We start from the raw sequence: 20,785 nt of genomic DNA on the forward strand, positions 1-20,785 counted from the left end.
TGTGCGCCCGTAAAAAATAAGATTTTGGGATGTGTGTCCACGAAAATTGAGTTCCTGGGATGTGCATCCATGAAATCAGAGTTTCTGTGATGTGCATCCATAAAAACCAAGAATCTGGGATGTGCATCCATAAAAACCAAGAATCTGGGATGTGCATCCATAAAATCAGAGTTCCCGGGATGCACATCCATGAAATTGGGTTCCTGGGATGTGCATCCATCTCCATCTTGTCCCTAAAGCCTCCCCACAAATCCATCATTCCCGAGGCTTTCAGGCTGATCAATATTTTCCCAAAGAGCTTGGGGGAGCTCATTTTCCCGCTTTTCCATCCCGTGACTCACCGGGATAATTGGATTGCTGGGAATCTCCAGGGAGAAGCCAAGGGAAGGGACCTTCCACGGCGTCTGGGGTGGGGATGAAGATCCAGGCTGGATCTGGGAAGGGATTTCCCCGCTGGGAAATGTCCAAATTCCAGCTGATCCCAGCCCTCCCCTGTCCCCAATGGATCCTGGAATTTCAGGATTCATTTTCCATCCCATTTATGTGATTTTTTTTTTTTTTAATTTCCATTTTTTTTTTTACAAATTTTGATCATTTTTACACCAGATTTTGTGGTTCCCATAAGGTCAGGAGACACATCCCGGTTTTCTTTCCTCCATGAGCAAATTCCAAGCTTTTCCTCCTGCTCTCTCCCTCTTCCAGAAGTATCTACATGGAAAAATGAGGGAATTTTGGCTCGCAGCCCAAAGAGCTCAGCCCCGTAAATCAGATTTTGTGATGTGCAAATCAGATTTTTTTCGCGGTGTAAATCAGATTTCGTGAGGGCTGTGGCCTTTTCCAGATGGGATTTTCCATGGAAACTGCCCCCCCCCCCACCAAAAAAAGGGATATTTCAATTCTTTCCCAGCCATTTGTAGCCATGAATGGGAGAGAAGAGAAAAAGCTTTGTAGGAAAAAGGGAAAAGGGGGAAAAAATGGGAAAAAAAGGGGGAAAAAAGGGAGGAAAAAAGGGAGGGAAAGGGGGGGGAAGGGGAAGGAAAAGGGGGAAAAAAAGGGGGGAGAAAAGGGGCAGAAAAGGGGCAGAAAAGGGGGAAAAAAGGGGGAAAAAGGGGGAAAAATGGGAAAAAAGGGGAAAAAACTCTTCAAGGCTTTGAGCATCTCCAGAAGTGCAGCGTGCCCTTGGATCCCTCTGGAATTCTCTGGGATCAGCATCTTGGAGGAGCAGTCAGCACTGCTGGAGAGGCAGCTCCGGAGTGAAATTCCCTTCTCCCACCTAAAATCCAGCAGGATCCGGGCAGGAAAGGCACAGCCTGGTGAAATCTGATGTTCCCAAAGCTGCAGCGTCAGGGACAAGGTCCCTGACTTCCGTGACACCCTTGGAAAAACGTCCCCAAATTTAACTCTCAGATTTTTTTTTGTCCTTTGTTGCTGATCTTTGAGGATGGTTTGGTTTTTTCCCAGTTTTCCCCGTGGTTTTTCCCCAGTTTTCCCATGACTATTTCCTGGTTTTTTCCTTTTTTTTTTTTTATTTTAATTTTCCCCATGGCTTTTACCTGGTTTTCTCCATAGGTTTTCCCTGATTTTCCCATGGTTTTTTTCCTGGTTTTCCCCATGTTTTTTTTCCTGGTTTTCCCCATGTTTTTCCTCAGTTTTCCCCATGGCTTTTTCCCATTTTTCCCCATGGCTTTTCCCCATTTTTTCCCCCATGACTTTTTCCCTGGTTTTCCCCATGTTTTTCCTCAGTTTTCCCCATGTTTTTTTCCTGGTTTTCCCCATGGCTTTTCCCCATTTTTCCCCCATGACTTTTTCCCTGGTTTTCCCCATGGGTTTTTCCTCAGTTTTCCCCATGTTTTTTTCCCATTTTCCCTGATGACTTTCCCCTGTTTTTACCCATGGTTTTTTTCCTGATTTCTCCCATGGCTTTTCCCAGTTTTCCCCATGGTTTTCTCCCAGTTTTCTTCACGGTTTTTTTCCTGGTTTTCCCCATGGCTTTTCCCAGTTTTCCCCGTGGCTTTTCCCTGGTTTTACCCATGTTTTTTTTCCTGATTTCCCTCATGACTTTTCCCTGGTTTCCCCCATGTTTTTTCCCGATTTCTCCCATGGCTTTTCCCAGTTTTCCCCATGGTTTTCTCCCAGTTTTCTTCACGGTTTTTTTCCTGGTTTTCCGCATGGCTTTTCCCAGTTTTCCCCGTGGATTTTCCCTGTTTTTCCCCACGGTTTTTTTCCTCATTTTCCCCACCTCCCAGCAGCTGGGGACGGGTGTCTGGAATTCTGCTCCATCCCCGAATATTCCTGATTGATTTATCTCCCTCCTTTCCCAGCAGCTGCTCCCTGGATCTGTTATTCCATAGGGAAATTGGGATTTCCAAACCTGGCGTTTCCAGCTGTGTCCCCACATCCCCCCAGGAAGTTTTTTCCCCCTCTGGTGATCCGGCAGTTGTGGGGATCCCCATGGAATTTCTGCCACAGGAATTCCTCCCTCGTGTCCATGGGATGGTGAGACCTGGAAATGGATTTTTGGGATAAAAATGGAGCAGGAGAAGGGGGAGGATTCAGCCCCTCTGCCCCCTCAGGTGAGACCCCCCCCGCCCCTGCAGAGCTGCTCCAGCCCTGGAATTCCCAGCTGGAATTCCAGGTTGGGAAATTGGGATTGTTCCATCTGGATAAGGGAAGCTTTGGGGTGATCCAGCTGTGGCCTTCCAGGAGCTGAGGGAATGACAGGAAAGATGGAAAAGGACTTTGGACAAGGGATGGAGTGGCAGGGAAAGGGGGAATGGGCTCAGACCGAACAAGGGCAAAGCTCAGTTGGATACTGGGAATAAATCCTTTCCTGGGAGGGTGGGGGTGGAATTCCCAGAGAATTCTGTCCCTGTGAGTGTCCCAGGGCAGGTTGGAAAAACCTGGGATCAGGGAATGGAATTTCATGGAATTGGATCTATTTAAGAACCCTTCCCACCCAACCTATTCCCTGATTCCCGATTCCGTGATTTCCGCTGGCATATTCGATATATTTAATTCATACATTAATCCATCTCCAAAATCAAATATTTCATATTTTATTTTCAATTCAGCAGCGAGACGAAACCCAGGCTCCCTCTGCCTCTCCCAGACGTCCACCTCCATCAATTCCAGCTCTGCAGCCTCAGCAGAAAATCGGGAATTTAATAAAAAAACCCCGGGAAGGAGAGGCCACAAATCTCACTGGGAGTGGCGGGGGGAGCTTTAATTAAACCGAGAGCTCCGATGGCCGAGCGGCTGCGGGGACGTGCGGGCTCGCTCACCTCGGCGGGGTCACCCGAGGGGACGGTGCCACCGGTGCCAGCAGTGCCAGCAGTGCCAGAAATGCCAGCAGTGCCACCATTGCCCCAGTGCCACCGGTGCCACCGGTGCCAGCAGCTGATGTCGCCCCCACAGCCGAGCGGTGCCACCCGCGCTCCTCTCCAGCAGCACCGGGGGACGCTCCTCGCCCTTGGGGAGGACCCTCCGCACCCTCGGGGTGACCCAAACTCGTCCTCTCCTCGCCCAAAATTCGCGTTTCTGTCCCCGGATTGCGCGCGGGGCTTTGGGAGGGGTCAGCTCTTCGGGATGACCCAAACTCGTCCTCTCCTCGCCCAAAATTCGCGTTTCTGTCCCCGGATTGCGCGCGGGGCTTTGGGAGGGGTCAGCTCTTCGGGGTGACCCAAACTCGTCCTTTCCTCGCCCAAAATTCGCATTTCTGTCCCCGGATTGCGCCTTCGGCCTCGGGAGGGCTCAGCCCCGCGCTGAGCGCCTGCGGCTGCTCATTAAGGGCGCCGCTAATGAGCTCCTCCCCCTGCTCTGCCCCCTCCTCTCCAGCCTGTGCCTTCCTCCCTCCTTTCCCTGCCTCCTCCTCCTCCTCCTGCTGCCGCTGCCGCTGCCGGGCCGCGCTCGCTCTCCGCCCGCTCGGGAGCGCGCAGTGCGGCGCGGCCGCGCCCGGGAGCGCGCAGTGCGGCGCACCGAGCCCGCACCGAGCCCCGGCTGCGGCCACCTCAGCTCCTCCGGGTAAGGACAAACCGGGATGGGGACGCGCCGGGATGCGGGAATCTCTCGGGGGATGCGCACGGGGGGAAGCCCCGCGCATCCTCAGCGCGGATTTGGGGTCCTAAACCGGCTCGGTGAGCCCCAGAATCTCCCGGTTTTTGCTGTCAGGACCCCGGGAGGGGGGAGCTGGGGCATGTGATGGGATTTTGGCTCTTGCGTCACGGCTCCGTGTCCCTGCGTGTGACAAAACCGCGGCGGTGGCAGAGCGGGGGCACGGGGAGCGCAGCCCGGGTGGGGACCTCGGGGTGACAGCGCAACTTTGGGGCGCCGAGAGCCGGCGAGGGGGGCGGCGATTGCTCCGCGGGGGATGCGCCTCGCTCCTCGCCCGTCGCCTTCCCTCCGGAAGAACATCCCGGGCCGGAAAAATCCATCGGGAAAACGCACCTGGCTGGGGACGGGCCCCGGCGGCGAGCGGTGAGTGGCGGGTGCGGGATCCGCATCCTCCCGCAGCCGCTCCCGGGCATCGATCTCCATCGGGGAGAGCGGGGAAAGTGCTGAATCATTGGGATCCCGGCCCCACGGGCGCTCCCCGGCCGCGAGAAGCTCGGGAATGGGGTGAGGAGGGCGAGGAGGCCGTGGGAGCGCTGGGGCCTGGGGGAGAGGGATTGTTGGGATGGAGCGGGGATGGAGAGGGGTCCTCCCTTTTCCATGGCCTCAGGTGCTCCTTGGGGAGCGGGGAGCAGGGAAAACGCACATTCCATCTGGGAAGGAGGCCTCTGGCAACGGCGCCCACCGTTTTTTGGGTGGGAAAACGGAGGTTTCGCCCAGAGAAATCCCATCCCTGCCAAAACTGGGCACGGCCGGTGCGTCTGGCTCGGGTGGGTTCTGCTTTTCCCTTTGGAATGCTGCCTGCGGGCTCCTTCTTCAAGGTCAGCTCCTTGGGGTGGCTCAGGAGCACTCCCCAAAGTCACCGCGGGCTGCTCCCAGCCGGGTCCCGGCGGAGGGGCAGTGCCGAGGGCCGGGGCGATGCGGGAATTGCGGGAAAAGCTGGAATTCTGACATGCCCAGCAGAGGCCCGGCTGCTTTAAGATGGATCCTGTGGCGCTGTGGTGTTTCCGGGGTGCTCCTGGCAGCTGCCGAGGACAAAAGCAGGAATCCTGTGACTTTTCCAGGGATGCTGACTCCTTTCTTTCCTGGAAAACCTCCCCCTCTTTGGCAGACACCGAGGGGCTGCTTTGTTCCAAGAAAACTTTGCTTTCTCTCCTGAAAGAAAACTCAAATTTGGCATTTTCTGCTCGATTTCTATTTTTAATTTTGCTGTTTCCCAGTTCAGGGCTGGGCCTTTGCTGCTTTTCCCATTTTTTTTTTTTTTTGTGCGGTTGTAACGTGAATCCAACATAAATAATGCATGGAAAAGTACTTGGCTGGCAGGCAGGAGTTGTTTGGTTGGAAAAGTGACTTTGTTTACAGGAGTTGGGACCTGGGCCTGGTTTTGTGTTGATTCTGGGCTTAACAAAGCTCCATCCTCGTCCTCATCCCAAGGGATTTTGGTTTAAACCCAACCCAATCCAATCATCCCTTCTCCCAGCTGATGATTAAATGGGGAATATCCCAAGTTTTCCAAATAAATTATTCAGGATTTGTTTTCCTCTCATTCTCTCCGGGGTGTTTTGGGGGGAATAAAATCCCCCAAAATCCACTGGAAAAACTTCATCACAAAGGGTCCCAAAAATTGGGGGAAAATAGTGAATAATAAGGGGAAAAATGAGGATTTTTTTCCATGTTTTTGCTCTTGGCAGGTGGTTGGGATACTCTGAGTAGGATACTCATGAGGTACTCCTGGGTGTAGAGGGGTTGTACCCTCAAATCCCGGGGATGAGCAGGGAAGGGATTCGGATCAGGTGTGAACCACAAAGCGAGTCTGGGGCAGAAGGGGAATGGGAATTTGGAAATGGGAATCTGGGAATTCCATCCCAGGAAACTCTTGGAGATTCCCAAGATTGTGAGGAAAGAGATGGACGTGAGCAGCAGGAAAAGGGATTTTTTTTTTTGGTGCTTCCTTTGTTGGGAAAAGGGGAAATAAATGGATTTAAGGAAGTTTGGCTTCTCATTGGAGCCACTGTTAATCCCAGTGCTCCATCCCAGATGGGGTGACCTTGGGAAAAGGAATTATCCATAGGGATCATGGTCCTGGATTGGATCCTCCCACTGGTCCTGTCACCCCACTGAGAAAAAATGGAGAAGTTCTGGGTCTCTCCAAGGAAATATTCCTTGGATAAAAAATGAGATTTATCCAGAAATTAGCAGGAATAGAGAAGTTCTGGGATGCTCCAAGGAAATATTCCCTGGATAAAAATGAGTTTTATCCAGAAATGCAGAAATTAGTAGGAATGGAGAAGTTCTGGGATGCTCCAAGGAAATATTCCCTGGATAAAAATGAGTTTTATCCAGAAATGCAGAAATTAGTAGGAATGGAGAAGTTCTGGGATGCTCCAAGGAAATATTCCCAGGATAAAGATCAGTGGAGCTCACCTGGGCAGGTGGAACTTGGAACTGGAAACTTTGGGATTTGTTGGCTCCATCTGGAGCTTTGGAACTTTTCAGCTCCATCCTGCCCTTGCTCAGGGGAGGAGGAGTCTCCCAGGGAAAAGTTTGGGATTTGTTTGAAGAATCTGGGAAAATGGAGCAGCCCCATCCCCAGGACATTCCTGGGGCTCTGATTTTATCTGGGAGCGCTGGGCAGGAATTTCTGGATTTGTTTTCCGCGTGGGGGTGGATTTTCTGCGAGGTTGTAATTTACCCATGTGGGGAAGCACCAGCCTTCCAAATCCCAGCAGAACTTCATTCCCAGGGAGAAAAACCTGGAAGTTCAGGCAGAATTCCTTCATTTCTTTGCTTTCTGGGAGCTGTGGAATTCGCCGTTTTCCACACTTTTTAGGTGCAGCTGAATTGGGAGGATTCAAGCCCAGTTAGAAAATCAGATTTTCAGATAAAAAAATATCAGATTTTATTTTAATTTGAACAGTAAAACCTGTGAGGAGGCTCCTAAAAAAAAAAAAAAAAAAACCAAGGAAAAAACCTCTGGCACTTCCCTTTATTCCTCAGGTTTTGTTTGCCCTTCCCAAAATATTCCTAAACCCTGCCAGGATCCATCCAGGGCTTGGATTCCCTTACAGTTTTGTCAGATCTTGTCAGGGAGGTCTGGATTCCTTCCTGCCCCGGAGGGAATTCCTTTCCAACCTCATTTTCCTCATTTCCCGTGTTGTTGGATGACTTCTGCTCCATCTTTCCCATTTTCCCCCCTCTTCCCGAAGCCCCTTCGTTCCTTTCCAGGCTGTCCAGGATAATTATTGCGTAATTCCAGGGATTCCGGCTCGGAATGAACTTGCTGGGAGTTTAAATGTTCCGTAATCCCCGTCCCCCCCCCCCCTCCCTTTCCCTTTTATTTTTCCTTTAATCCTGAGCTGAAAGAAACGGGGCTGGGTTATTACAGATTAAAAAAGAGGAGGATTTATCCCTCGGCTTATCGGGATCACCATTCCCACTTAATGAGATCGGAGGACGAGGATTATCCACGGGGAAAAAAAATAAAAAACAGGGATGAGTTGGGGTGGACAGAAATTCCCGACAACGCCTCCTTATGTTCCTTTGGATCTCATCCTGGAATTCTGAAACCCATCTCTGTTTTCCTCAGGGATGCAACTGGGAGGGAGCATCCAAAGGGCAGAGGAGAGAGGGAATTGTGGAGATTTTCCCGTAAAAGGAGAATTTGGGGGGTTTTTTCCCCCCTTGCGAGCCTTAAGCCAGAGGTTGGCGCGTTCCCGGTTTGCTGGAGGAGCATCCAGAGGGAAGGGGGAGCTTTGAGCAATCCAGGCTCGGGAAGAGCTGATGAATCCCTGTCCTGGATTTTCTGGGATGCTCCTTTCCCACCTCTGGAAGCCTCACAGGGAGTGGGGAAGCAGGAGCACAGCCCCCGGGGCTGGTGCAAGGTGAAGCCGGAGGTTCATCGCAATTCCTGGCAGCTTTTCCGTCGCTTTCCGCCTCCTTGGCAGCGGAATTTTGCTCCTTTTCCCAGGGACAGTCGGAATCTGATCCTGCAGCTCTGTCAGCCTGAATCCCAAATTCCTCCTGAAATTTCCTGGCATGGATAGGCCGGGCTGGCAGCTCCAGTGGGAACTGGGAGGGCAGGAAGGTTCTGTTTGGATTTGTGGAAAATGCACCAAAACTTCCCTTTTTTCCCTCTGGATTGTTCCCTTTTCCTGCTTATCCCGAGTTCAAAGAGCTGCAGAATCACGGAATAATTTGGGTTGGAAAATTAAAGCTCATCCCATTCCACGAGCAGGGACAGCTTTCCCTATCCCAGGCTGCTCCAAGCTGGCCTTGGACAAATCCTCTGGAAAACCTGGGAATGCCGAGGCCGGGAATGTCCGTGGGTAGGAAAATCCTCCAGGATCCGGTCGCTCTCCAGGGTGCTGAAGCCCCTCCTGAGGATTTGGGAGCGTTATTCCCTGAGTTCCTATCTCCCTGCTCCCACTGGAGTCCAGGATGGAAAGGGAAAACTGGGATACATTGGAACAGCAGAATGCAGGGAATGTGGGAATCCCCCCTTTTCCACCCCCAGCGTGGTTTTTAAGCTGGAGTTTGGATGCTGGGTGGTCTCCACAATTTAGGATGAATTTTAAACCCCACCTGGGTAAAGCCTGGCTCAGCTGGGCTGAGCTTAGGGCTGATCCCGCTCCTGATGGTGGTGACCTGAGGTAATTCCAGCAGGAATTGTTTGGGGATCTGGCCGTCTCCGGGATTTTGGGGAGCAGGGAACAAGGTCCTCTCCCTCTTTGTGCGGCTTTGGGGATTTTTGTTCTCCTGGACAAAGCTCGGTTGCCATCCTTGTAGGAGCAGATTTATTGGATATTCCTTTTTACTGGACATTCCCAGCAGCTTTCAATGGATTTTCCCAGCAGTTTTCACTGGATATCCAGAGCAGGTTTTGGTGGATATTCAGAGCACTTTTTTTGGCTATTCTCGGAAGTTTTTATTGGAGATTCCCTGCAGTTTTTGCTGAATATTCAGAGCAAGTTTTGTTGGATATTCACAGCGCTTTTATTGGATATTCCCAACAGCTTTTGGTGGAAATTTAGAGCAGGCTTTGTTGGATATTCAGAGTTTTTTTGGATATTCCCAGCAGCTTTTTTTTTTTATTACTGGCAGGTTTTATTTTATATTCCCTGCAGTTTTTATAGGCTATTCCCCCAACCTGTGGGCAGGGAAAGAATCCCATCCTTCCCCTTTTTCTGAGGTGAAGATCAGCCAACCCCTCAGGCCCTTCCCAACCCCTCAGGCCCTTCCCAACCCCTCAGGCCCTTCCCAACCCCTCAGGCTCTTCCCCTGTGTTTTGTTCGCCTTTCCCAAAGTATTCCCTGGGATTTTATTCCCTGGATGCCAGGATCCATCCCGGGCTTGGATTCCTTTACAATCTTTCTCAAATCTTGTCAGGGAGGTCTGGATTCCGTCCTGCCCCGGAGGGAATTCCTTTCCAACCTCATTTTAGCATGAGTTCTGCTCCATCTTTTCCATTTTCCCCCCTCTTCCCGCAGCCTTCTCAGCTATCCAGAATGGTGACACCACCAGCCACTCTGGATTTGCAGACACAGCCCCATTTGTGGGGCCGGGGCTGCTCCATGTGGGATAAAGGCCCCTCTGTGGTTCCAGCCGGGGCAGATGGAGTGCAGGATTCAGGAGAAGCTCCCGGTCCCTGCTGTCACCTCGGTGGTGTCACATTCCTGAAATCTGGCTTTGACACTCCCAGCAGACCCGGCCACAAAGGCTCCTTGTTGGGGTCTCCTTTGGGATGGGGCTGAGGCAATCCCAGCTGGGAGCGGGAGGAGGGGAGGGACAGGACGGGGCTTTGTGCCACCCGCACGTGCCAGGACACCCCGGGAGCTCCTCTGGTGGCACTTCCGACGGCCTGAGGGCGGTGGGAATGGTCAGCCCGGAGAAGGGAATCTTGTGTGGGGAACTGGGATTTGGTTTGTGTGGGGGATATTGGGATTTGACTCGTGTGGAGACCTCGGGATTTGATTTGTGTGGGGATTTCGGGATTTGGTTTGTGTGGAGACCTCAGGATTTGATTTGTGTGGAAACCTCGGGATTTGATTGGTGTGGAAACGTCAGGATTTGATTTGTGTGGAGACCTCAGGATTTGATTTGTGTGGAGACCCCGGATTTAATTTGTGTGGAAACCTCGGAGTTTAATTTGTGTGGAAACCTCAGGATTTGATTGGTGTGGAAATGAAGGGGTTACAAGGAAGGAAAAGGGAATCCACAGCAGGAATTGGGGTGGTGGGACGAGGGGATGGGTTCAGGGAGATTTGGGTGGGATATTGGGAAGGAATTTTTCCCTGTGACAGTGGGGAGGCCCTGGGATGGAATTCCCAGAGAATCCATGGCTGCCCCATCCCTGGAAGTGGAGATATCGGAATTTGATTTGTGTGGAAACCTCAGGATTTGATTTGTACGGGAACCTCGGTATTTGATTTGTGTGGAAACCTTGGGATTTGATTTGTGTGAAACCTCGGGATCTGAGGGAGTTACAAGGAAGGAAAAGGGAATCTGCAGCAGGAACTGGGATGACAAGACAAGGGGATGGGTTCAGGTTGAAAAAGGGGAAAATTGGGTGGGATATGGGGAAGAATTCTTACCTCTGGGGTGGGGAGGCCCTGGGATGGAATTCCCAGAGAATCCATGGGTGGCCCATCCCTGGAAGTGTCCCAGGCCAGGCTGGAGCCACCTGGGATCGTGGAAGGTGTCCCTGTGGTGGCACTGGGGGACCTTAATCTCTCTCCCAACCCAAACATTCCATGATTCCACCTCAAATCCTCTCAACAAATGGATCATCCCATTTCCTTCTCCCCCTGCATCTGGAAAACTTCAATTCTAACAGAAAATACCTCAACCCCAAACCTCCTGTCCAAACCCCCTTAATTCCCAGAAAAGCCGGAATTTGGCCGAATTCATCCACTTTTTTTTTTTTTCTTTTTTTTTACATCCAACACCAGAACTGCACATTTTAGAGGGCGGATTTTTCCCGAGTGTCCTTCAAATCCTGATTCTGCACATCCCAGGCTGCCATTTCCTGCTGACAGCTCCGGGATCCAGCTGCCAGCGCTCCCCAGGGATTTTATTCCTGCCCATCCCAGCAGCTGGGACCAGCCTGGGGATTTTTGGTTGACCTCGTCTGAATGGCGCTGGCCCCGGTGACAGCTGTGAGGCTGAGCTGGCCCCAGCCCAGGACAGCAGGCTGCTCCCCGATGTTTGATTCCAGGAATTCTGGCTCCTTTGTCTCCCTTTTCCAGCCTTTTTGGACAGGCCTGGGGTTGGGAACGATTCCTGGGACTGACACAGCTGAGCTGGGGGGAAATTTGGGGTTTTCTAAGTGTTCCTGGCAGGATTTTCACCCAAATCTCGGATTTGGGGTGGAGGTGGGAATGGACACTCCTTGGGAATTCCTATCTGTGAATAGTCCTCGGAATTCCTCTTCCAAACCAGAGTAAGGTGAAAAACAGGGATATCCAGGAGTATCCAGGGATGAAACCCCTCCAGGAAGCCAAACAAAACCCTTTTTCCCAAGGGAAAAGCAGTTCCTGCCCTATTGTCCGGTGAAAAGGGGGTGGGAATGGCTGGGATTGATCCCAAACAGCTGCTGGGATGTGGGAGGACAGATGGCTCAATTATGACCAGAATGGGATGGGCAGTGTGGGGTTTGGGGAGGCTTTGGGGTCCTTTTCCCTGGAAACCTGAGCTGGGAAAGGCTGAGGAGGGGCTTTGGGAGATTTTGGGATCCCCTTCCCTGCAAGCCTGAGCAAGGAGAGGATGTGGAGGGGATTAGGGAGATTTTGGGATCCCTTTCCCACTAAATCTGAGATGGGAGAAGCCGTGGAAGGGGTTTGGGAGATTTTGGGATCCCTTTCCCACTAAATCTGAGCCAGGACAAGCCATGGAGGGGGTTTGGGAAGCTTTGGGATCCCTTTCACACTAAGGGAGGGTCTTGGGGAATTTTAGGATCTTATTCCCACCAACCTGAGCTGGGAGAGGCTTCCCAGGAGATCCCGCAGGTGCAGGTGGGTGTGCCAGTTTGGGATGTGCCGGTTTGGGATGTGCCAATCCCAAATTGTGCCACCTCGGAGCGCTCCGTGCCACCCTCCTGCTATTTCTGCTCCCAATCTGTGCCACAGCCGGAGCTGTCCTTGGGATCGGGCTCCAGAGGCCATGAAAACCCCCCAGGATTTGGGATTTGAGCTGCTCAGGGATAATTTTAGCCCAGTGCTCTGCTGGAGGAGAGGGAAGAGCAGGAATGGTGCCCTGGGATGGAGCTGAGCCCTCTGATCCAGGGTGTGGGATTCATCCAGCTCTTCCAACCACATCCTTGGAATCTCATCCTAAAACCTCACTGCAGGGGCTTTTTTTGGGGGGGGAAAAAGACCCAAAGGGTTCCCCTGTGAGCCAGGGGAGGGGGTAGGATGAGGTTTTAAGCAGGGAAAGATGAAATAGCAATGCAAGAATAACTGGGAATGCTGGAGGAAGAGGAGCGGGAAGTTCAAGGTGCACCGAAAGTGATAATTGGGATTTCTGAAGTGTTAATTGGGATTTCTGGAGGGTTTTTACGATTCAGCTTCGAGTGATCATCAGGAAAATTTCTCCCTTTATCCCCTTTAGTTCTTCCCTTTTATTCCTCCTAGTTCTTCCCTCTATTCCCCCCAGGAGAAATTTCTGGGACATCTCCAGGGTCAGGAGAAATTTCTGGGGACATTTCCACTCCCCAGAGTTGGGGAAGGTCCCAGGGATGTCTCCAGAATCAGGGGTAATCCTGGGGACATCTCCACCCTCCAGGATCAGGAGGAATTCCTGAGGAATTCCGGGAGAATTCCTCCCAGTTCTCCAGGGTCAGGGGAAATTCCCGGGGCCATCTCTGCTCCCCAGGGAAGATCCTGGCGACACCACCAGGAGATGTCCCAGGGCCACCAGAGCTCCAGCCCCACAGACCCAGCTCCAAACCCGGGAAATCAGGAAGCTGAGGCTTCTCCAGATGGAATTTCTTTGCTCTGGGCACTGGGAAATCCCAAAATCCTTGTGGAGGACCAGTCCAGCACTGGGCAGAGTGACCTGGGTGGGTCTGGGAAGTGCCACCGTGGGCAGCCTTGGGAATGCTGTGGTTCCCTCCTCCTCCTCCTCCTCATCTCCCTCAGAAACCACGGAATGGCCAGAATGCCCAGGGCAGGAGCAGATCCTCTCCAACATTCAATTTTTCCTTTGATATCCCAACAGAACATCCCAGGAACTGCTTTGGGGAATGAAATTAAAACCCTCTTAGCCCCGCTCAGATCTTGTCTCTCTTTCATGTTCCCTCTCCAAGAGGCTGGAGCGGTTTTTAATTCCAGCAAATCCAGGGAAAACTGGGAGAAGGAACAAATCCATCAGCAGGGATGGGGTTTGATGGTTTCAGATCCTGAGTTTTGCTCCTCTTGCTGCCCCATCGTTCTCCCTCCTGGCCCCATTCCGATTTTCCAGCCGTTGGAAATCTCCCTGCAGTGCCCGGTGGGCACCACCCAATCACAGAAAATCCAGGATCAGCCAGGCTGGAATTATTCCGGAGGCTCCCAAGGGTTTAATGAGGCTCAAAGTGGAACTGAAGGGGGTTTGTGGTGGGGGAGGGAGGATTTGGGGGGTCCTGGAGATGGAGGGAGCTGGGATGGGCTTCAGGGAAGCGCCAAAACCTTGGGAGCGGCTCCTGGAAGCTCCAAGTTCTCAGAATCGCCCAAAAGAGGGAATTTTGGTGGTGGAGATAAGAACATTCCCCTTGGCATGATGCTCATTCCACACTGGGAATGGGGGCTCTGGAAAACTGGGAATGTTGCTGTCTTCACTCCCAAATATCAGGGTTTGGATTCGCCCGGACCGGGAAAAGGTGAATCCTTGGAGAGCACCTTGGGAAGCAGGAAAACGGGAATTCCTGCCCCAAAAGGTGTCCCCAGAGCTCGGAGCCGGCACCGGGACACCTCCTCCTCCCTGCCTTCCCTACTCCCAGCCGTTTAATCGGGAAAATGGGAATTGCATATTAATGAGATGCTAATGAAGCCGTGGATGGGATCGGGCGAATCCTCATTTAAAGCTACAAAGCAGAGCTTTGTTTTTAAGGCGGGTTTATCGCTGCTGGGCCCGCCTGATTAGTCCTAATCTCCCGCTGCCCTCCGTTGGGAAATTCCCGCTTTTATCCTCTGGGAAGTCTCTCCCGAAGTTCCTGCACCACCCTCCAGGGAAATCCCAGGCAATTATCCCAACAAAGATTCCTCTCCCCACTTCCTCCTTCCCCCATCTATTCCCGAATTTCTGCTGGAGCCCAGGATATGCAGCCAGGCCTCGTCTGGATTTTTAATTTTATTTTAAAAATTCTTTTTTTTTTTTTTTTAATTCCCTCTTTTCCCAGGCTGGGGTTGGCTCTTTCCCAGCTGGAAAATCCCAGGATGAACGATGAGGGTGCGGGAGGTTGGGAAATGCGGATCCCTGTGATCCACTCCCCAGTTCCTCTGGAATTTCCTCACTGCGCTCCACTGCAGAGGCAAAACCCCAACAATTCCAGGCCGGAATATCGGTGGGAGTGTCAGAAACTCCTGGCTGGGGAATTCTCAGTGGTGGGGACGTCTCTGCTCTGCTTTTCCGCAGGGTCGGGAACAAAAGGAAGCTGCATCTGGGAACAAAACGCTCTGGGAACGTGTCACCCGCTGGGGACACGGGGACAGGCCCCGGCTGGCACTCGGGCACGGGGAGGGCACAGAGTGGGCAGTGTCCTGGGCCCCATTGTTCCCGAGGGAAAAAGGCAGGGAAAGAAGGGAAGAGTCGGAATTACGGATCAGGGCCGTGGAGCCTCGGCGCTTCTCCGGGATGGAGGGGCTGGGATAAGCCAGGGGAGGACAGGGAGAGGGAAAAGGGGGGATTTTTTTGGGGTGTGAGGGGGGGGCTCAGGGAGTCCTCAGGATGCAGGAAATTTTAGGAGGAGACGGGGATTTTTTGGGATGTGGGGAGTTCAGGGTGTCCTTCTTGGGACGTGGAAAATCTTAGGGGGAAACAGAGATTTTTTGGGATTTTGGGAGCTCAGGGCGTCTTTCTGAGGATGTGAAAAATCTTAGGGGGAAACAGAGATTTTTTGGGATTTTGGGAGCTCAGGGCGTCTTTCTCGGGATGTGGAAAATCTTAGGGGGAAATGGGGATTTTTTTGGGATGTAGGGAGCTCAGGGTGTCCTTCTTGGGATGTGGAAAATCTTTGAGCTTGGGATAGAGAGAGGGAGAAGATCAACCTGAGCTTTGGAGGGGGAAAAGGTGGGAGAGGGAAAGGGAGGATCTCCCTGCCCTGGGAATAACCCGTGACAAGGTGGAGATTTCCTGTAAATCCTTGGATTTGAGACATTTTTTGGGGGGATAAAGAGAGGGAAAACCTCGACCTGAACTTTGGCGGAGAGAACTGCGCCTGATGTGGGAGAGGGAAAGGGAAGTGGCTCCCCATCCTCGGAATAACCTCTGATGAGGTGGAGATTTCCTGTAAATCCTTGGATCTGAGACATTTTTTGGGGGGGATAAAGAGAGGGAAAATCTCAACCTGAGCTCTGGGGAGGGAAAACTGTGTCGGACATGGGAGAGGGAAAGGGAGGTGACTCCCAGCCCTTGGAATAATGTGTGAGGAAACGGCAGAAATTTCCTGTAAATCCTTGGATTTGAGACATTTTTTGGGATAAAGAGAGGGAAAACTGTTCTGGACATGGGAGAGGGAAAGGGGAGGTGACTCCCTGCCCTAGGAGGATGAGGAATAAATCAAATCCTTGGATATTGTGGGATCTGCCCTGCTGTGGGATGGGGACATTCCGGAGCAGTGGGAAACACACGGGAGAAGGTTTGGAGCTCCCTGCAAGCTCCAGGAATTCAGAGGGAATTGGGATTTTTGGGATGGGGGTAAATTCCAGAGTAGCCAAGGTACCCCTCCAAGGGAAGGGATGGAGCAGTGGGAAGCACAGGCAGGAGGTTTGGGAATCCCCACAGCCTCCAGGAATTCAGAGCAGGAGCTGATGGGAGCAGAATTCCCTCAGGAGCAGGGAATCAGCAGCTGGGAATGGGACAATTCCAGGACTGCCTGAAGCCGGGCTTCGCCTGCTCTGCTTTCCCAAACTCCCCTCCTGCTCAGGTGCTCTGAGCCCAGAGGCTCTGGGAAACCAGAGGAGCAGGAAAAGGGCTGGGAGCAGGGCTGGGATCACCGAGGAAGATTTTCCTCCTAATTAACCTCAACAATAACAACAACAAAAAGGAATTTTTTCCCTATTTAATAATAAATCAGGAGCGTTTTCCCGATGGGAACGCCGAGCCTTTTCCCACCAGCTTCCAGAGGGTCTGCTCCGAGCTCTCCCTCATTCCTCATGAATAATTTTCCACATTCCTCCCCAGTCCCGCATGGATTGGCGTTGCCATGGCCACCAGTGAGGGATGCAATCCTGAGGGATGCAGGAGAGCGGCAGGAAAAGGGTTGGGAAAATGGGGAAATCCCAAAAAGGGGCCTGGCATCCTGCAGAGATGCTCCGGGTCATCCCGCTCCAAGCTTTTTGTGGGATTCTCTAAGATCCTAAAGGGGTTTTGTGCCTGGATTTTTTTGGATTCATCCCTCCCGTATGGAAATTCTGGTTTTTCCATGCTCTGAGCACTCGTTCCAAGTTGAGCTTGGAAAAAGGGAGAGAAATCCTTCTCAAAGCCATTGTGAGGGAGATTCCCAATTTTCATCACCTCAGCCAAGGTGGGACACGCTCCACATTCCCACATTATCCTAGGAAAGGCAGGGAAAAACTTGGATTGGTGTTTTTGGGACAGGTCATGCCCAGATCCTGTGCCTGAGCTGTGCCAGAGGTGTGATCCTTCCTCATCTCCTGAATTTTTCACGGAAAACCTTCTCAGTGTTTTACCAAAGTTGGATTCCAGCTCCAATTCCGACGCGCAGAATTCAAGGAATTTGCTGATCCGACCCTCAGTCCCAATCCCTGCTCTTTGTTTCACTCAGCTCCGGGGTTTTAATGGATTTTCACGCTTTTCCCATTGAATATTCCCAGCAGGAAACTTTGGTGGATAGGAGATGAGGTGGGAGGAGTTAAATATTGAAATTTCCCTTTCCTTTGTTTTTTCCCTTGACTTTAAACTCTGCGGTTTTCCTGCGGATTTTCCCTCCCGCTTCCAGTGGTGTCAGCAAGAGGAGATTTGTGTTCCCAAGGATTTGCAGGACACAGATTCCACCTTTTGCAGGGATTTTGGAAAGTTTTGGCAGATAAAAAATCCTCACTTCATTCATCCCTGGCTCAATCCATCCTTTGACGTTTTCCAAGGAAACCCTAAATTCCAACCTGGCTTTTTAATTCTCCAAAATCCCTTTTATTTTTATGGAATTCTTAACCACGGCATCCCTGGGCTCCCTCCTGAGCTGGGTTTGTGCCAACTTCATTATCCCAGAGCCAAAAGCTTCTCCCAATTAATTTATTCCCATTCCGGAGGCAGCTCCGGCGGCAGATGGAGAGGTGGTGACACCGGGATTTGATGATTGAGTGACAAAGGGTGACAAATCCATGGAGAGCCACGGGAAAAGTTGTGAGAAATGCCAGGGAACGGTGAGAAAAAAGCAGGGAATAGTGAGAAAAAGCAGGGAATGGTGGGAAATAGCAGGGAAGGGTGTTGCCCTCCTCAGGAAATGAATAAATTCAAAATTTCATCGCATTCCCGTGGAAAGTGTCCCCAAGGGCTGTCACAATTCCTGGGAAAAGAAGTGGGAATGGGATCACCAAAACCTGCCAAGAATGGTGGGGCACACCTGGAGCATCAGCTTCGGGTCACCAGGTGGGTTTTTTGGGAATGAACTTTATGGAAGTGTCTGAGGCCAGGTCAGTCCCCGCTGGGATCAGTTGGTTCTTACTGGGATCACTCAGTTCCCACTGGGATCAGTCAATTCCCACTGGGAATCCCACTGGGATCAGTCAGTTCCCGTTGGGATCAGTCAGTTCCCATTGGGATCAGTCGGTTCCCGTTGGGATCAGTTGGTTCCTGCTGGGATAAATCAGTTCCCACTGGAATAAATCAGTTCCGACTGGGATCACTCACTTCCCCCTGGGATCATTCGTTTCCCACTGGGATCATTTGTTTCCCACTGGGATCGCTCAGTTCCCACTGGGATCATTCGTTTCCCACTGGGATCACTCAGTTCCCCCCGGGATCATTCGTTTCCCAGTGGGATGGGCCGTGCCTGATGCCCTTGGCAGAAGGCAGAGCCAGGTCTGGGATCCCAGGATGGGATCAAGATCTGCTGTTCCTGTGTCCGAGGGTTCCTCTCACACAGGAGAGGAATTCCAAGTGTCCCAACTTCCCCGGGTGGATTTTCCCATGGGAACAGGCGTCCCTGGCACGGAGGAGCTGTGGGTTGTGTCCAGCAGGGAAGGGAATCCCAGCCAAACCCTCTCCCAGCTCCGTGTGGTTGGAAAAACGCGGAGTTTTCCTCTCTCTGAGTGTTGCATCCATCATTTTATTCACAAAACCATGGAACATCCCGAGTGGGAAGGGACTCCTGGGGACCCCAAAAACCCCAAACATTCCCATCCTTGGAGAGGCTCAGGCTGCTCCAAGCCCGGGTGCAGAATCCGGCAGCAGGAGCGGAGGTGGGAGCTGGGAAGCTTTTCCAGAGGCTCCGGCTCCATCCCAGGGCTGTTTTCCCACCTGATTAACCCTTGGCTGATCCCAGGGCCAGATGCCACCAGGGAGGGGTGGCCTGGGGACGCTCCGGGGACAGGCAGAGCCCGTGTCCCCCCGTGCCCCAGCTCCATGGGTTTTCTGGGAGCAGCGTGGGATGGATGGCCCTGGAAAGGAGGTGACAATGGCACCGCGTCACCTCCACCTGTCCTGAGCTGCCAGGGGGGCTGGGGTGGGATTTGCTGGGGTGGGATTTGCTGGGGTGGGATTTATTGGGATGGGATTTAGGGGTACGGGATTTAGTGGTACGGGATTTGCTGCTCCATTGGGAACAGGACAAGGGGACCGGAGTGTCCCTGAGTCACCACCCCACAGATTCTTTGGGATTTTCTGTTGGGATTCCTGGAAAAATTGGTGCTGGGCCAGCCCCAGTGCCCCCCAGCTTTTTTACTGCTTGTTTATGGGTTCTGTTGACTTATGGGGTGCTGTTCTAAAGATGAGTTGTTTAAAGGTAAAAGAACGGGGTTTTATTATTTTTTTTTAAAACCATGACACCAACCCAAGGGGATTTTCTGCCAGTGGCAAAGCTGCTCCCTGCTCCTCCATCAGCTTTAATGAAGCAATAAACGGAGCTGCCGGAATGTTCCCTGGGAACAGCAATTCCCAAAGTTTTACTGTTCCTCCTGCAGCCATAAATCGGGATAAACTGGGATAAAAATCCAACTGCTGCTGGGAGCATCCTGCTGGTCCTAACGAGCTGATTAAATCAAATCTCTCACTGTTTAATTTTGTTGAATTCCAAGCCCAGATTCCCTTTGCTTCCTATTTCCTGCTCTGGAGCTGGTTTTCCAGGAGCAGGGGTGTAGGGAAGGGATTTTTCCCCATTGTTATCCCAAAAAAAATCTAATTTTAAGAAATGGGGAATAAATGAAGTCCAGCCCATCCTCAGAGTGGTTTGTGCACCCAGTGGATCCCAGGGGACCAGGGGAAGTTCCAGGTGCTGCTGTTTTTAGGGATTTTGGGAATTCTGACAACGAGATGACTTTGGGGAAGATCCCCTGCAGGGGGATCCGTGTCCTGGCTGGTGCTGGAGTGGGATCTCCTGGGAATTTCTGCAGGAAGAGGAGCTGTTCCCATGGGTTGTTATTTCAGATTCTGCAGGGGGAAAAGAGAGAATTCCACAGAATTCTGAGGAGCAGAGCAGGGCTGAGCCTGTCCTGCTGGTGAGGGACCAACCCCAACCACCCCTTCCCCTCTCCGTGTCTCCCTTTGGGATGTAGAGACGAGCCTGATGGATTTTTCCTGCTTTTTGGGCTGCTGTCAGATCCTTTCTATGCCAGAAAAAAAGCTGGAAAAAACGCTGATTTTCGGGAAAAGCTTCTCTCCTGCTGTTCCCCCTGACTCCAGCACCCCCAGCTCGGAATGTCCCTGATGCCTGTGGCAGCTCCAGCCTCTCTGTGACAGGAGAATTCCCCGTTCCCGGCGGGAGCAGCCGGGACAATGCGGGGCTGTGTTCTCCAGGAGCCACCTACACGCGCAGGAATTGTTCCCGTGGATTGTTCCCAGGGATTGTTCCCTCTGCCCACATCTGCTCCGGACAAAGGGGCCCTGGAGGAGCCTGGAGGAGCCTGGAGGAGCCTGGCATTTTCTAGAGGATGAATTCCCTGTGTGGCTTTCCCTGCTCCTGGCCAGCGCTGCTCTGTGCGACCCTGCGGATTGTCCAGGACCATCCAGCCAGTGCATTCCCGCAGGATTCTGCCCAAGGGTTCAGGCCAGAGATTCTGTGCTGCTTTCGCAGCTCAGGAATTGCCTGAAATTTTGTTTCTTCACGATATTCCTGGATTTTTGCAGTGGGGCCTGGAGGGATTTGTAGGGAGAAGCTGCCCTTGGATTCCTGGAAGTGCCCAGTGCCAGGTTGGAGCAGTCTGGGATAGGGGAAGGTGCCCCTGTGCTTGGGATGAGCTTTGAATTCCCTTCCCAACCCCAACCATTCCAGGATTCCGTGATTTCCCATCAGAGCTTGGGCTCAACC

At 52.2% G+C, this 20,785-nt stretch overlaps 1 protein-coding gene across 15 annotated transcripts in view; it reads left to right on the plus strand.

Annotated features, from left to right (window-relative positions):
• The first annotated feature begins 3,911 nt into the window (after positions 1 to 3,911).
• Positions 3,912 to 20,785, plus strand: part of NFASC (neurofascin) — an 83,031-nt gene continuing 66,157 nt past the window's right edge. For all 15 annotated transcript variants that reach the window (XR_010785017.1, XM_066565495.1, XM_066565499.1 and 12 more), the window contains exon 1: positions 3,912 to 4,020. The gene's annotated coding sequence lies outside the window, so the exon portion shown is untranslated. The remainder of the gene's footprint in view (positions 4,021 to 20,785) is intronic.

This window comes from Molothrus aeneus, chromosome 24 (assembly GCF_037042795.1).
Source record: "Molothrus aeneus isolate 106 chromosome 24, BPBGC_Maene_1.0, whole genome shotgun sequence".
NCBI lineage: Eukaryota > Metazoa > Chordata > Aves > Passeriformes > Icteridae > Molothrus > Molothrus aeneus.